Source organism: Gossypium raimondii, chromosome 4, assembly GCF_025698545.1.
Source record: "Gossypium raimondii isolate GPD5lz chromosome 4, ASM2569854v1, whole genome shotgun sequence".
NCBI lineage: Eukaryota > Viridiplantae > Streptophyta > Magnoliopsida > Malvales > Malvaceae > Gossypium > Gossypium raimondii.
The window spans coordinates 38,200,623-38,202,649 of NC_068568.1; positions in this window are offsets into that span (position 1 = coordinate 38,200,623).

The following is a 2,027-nucleotide window of genomic DNA, read 5'->3' on the forward strand; positions in this document are numbered from 1 at the left end:
TGTTGACTATGTCTCCAAATGGGTCGAAGTTGTTGCACTGCCTACTAATGATACAAAATCAATTGTGAGATTCTTGAGAAAAAATATATTCATCAGGTTTGGTACACTATGAGCATTGGTTAGCGACAAGGATCTCACTTTTGTAGCAAGCAATTCGAAGCAGCTTTGGCTAAATACAACATAAGACACTGTATGACCACAACATATCATCCTCAGGATAATAGACAAGTAGAGGTATCCAACCAAGAAGTAAAATAGATTCTGTAGAAAACGATGAACCCAAACCAAAAAGATTGGGTGGGTAAACTAGACGATACATTATAGGCTTATAGAACAACATATAAAACTTCATTAAGAATGTCTCCGTAAAAGCTAGTCTATGGTAAGAATTTCCATTTACCAATTGAATTAAAAAGGAAAGCATATTGGGCAATTAAGGAGTTAAATTTAGATCTAGAAGTAGATAAGAAAGAAAGATTATTTCAAATCCAAGAATTAGAAGAATTTTGTTTCATGGCTTACGAAAACAAAAAAAGTACAAAGAAAGGAGTAGACTTCGACATGATGCATAGATTAGAAAGCGAGAATTTGTACTTTGGCATAAATTGTTACTGTTCAACTTTCGATTGAAATTATTTCCTGGGAAATTGAAATCAAGGTAGACAGGTCCATATACAATACATCAGGTAACCCCTCATGGAACAGTAGAGCTAATCGGAAAAGAGGGGCAACGTTTCTTTGTAAATGGTCAAAGAGTGAAACACTATTTTGGAGAGACAACCAACTCGGTTATTGATGACCAAAGTTTACACTTTAATGCACTATGGAACGTATCAGGAATTTAGGGGAAGTCAATAACCAAAGAGAGCGAAAATGAAAACGGTACACAAGGCGTTAACTCCCCAAGGTACCAAGAAATCTGGTCGCCATGTTGTAACATCACCCCAGGATGTCGCGAAAAAGAATTTTTTTTTTCCTCTATATCCTGTCTTCGACATCATGACATTGCCCAGGAATGTCAAGACAACACTACGTAAAATCTGTTTTCTTAATTAACCTAACTACTGATGTTTTTGTAGTCTAATTATATTAGGATTCTGGTTATTTAACTATTTATTTAGTAGATCTAGACTATAACTCTTGAATAAATTATGCTTTCTTTCTAAACTATAAATCTGGCACATAGACACTCTATTTTATTATCAAAACACTAAATCACAGTTTACTCTCTGTTGCTATTAATTAAGGTGCAGAAACAATAAAGACAGATTATCCTATGGCAAGTTTTAGTGCAAGTGCTTCAAACCCAACCATTGAGTTTCAAGAAGGTGATATAGACAAATACCTGCAACAATTACAGTCATATACCTTCATTCAAGAGTAGGGATTTGATCCACTTATAAGGAATTGCAAAGGCATATGGTAGAATACAACTGAAAGAGAATGGACAGAATTTTGTTTGCCATCCGAAAAACCCCTGATAATTCCTGTAGTGCAAGAATTCTATTTAGCATTAAAACAAAAGGAAGCAGCAAGAACCTTTAATGAGATGAGCTCTTTTGTGAAGTTCAGAGGGGTTAATGTCCCGGTAACTGAGATGGGTATTTGTCAAATTTATGATGCGCCATATTATTATCGCGATTATCTTTATAAAATAGATATGAAGGAATTCAGAAATATCTATACAAAAGAAATATTAAGATTCCTAACAGTAGGGAAAGAGATGTGAACATATCAAACGAGAACAAAAATACCTGACACATTCAACCAAGAACTAATGATACCAAGAGCCAAGATGTGGATGAAATTTTTTTTGTTCAAGAATATGGCCTATAATCGAGATGTCTGAGATTTGCCCAATTCAAGCCATCATAACATAGGAGATCTTCCAAAAGAAGCAAATATTTATTGGAATGTGGATATACAAGAACATGGTTGACTGTGCGAGGTCATCTAATTACGGAATTATGCAGAAGAGCAAGAGTACCCATCAAGCGAATGGATAAAACTATAAGTCCACCAAGGAA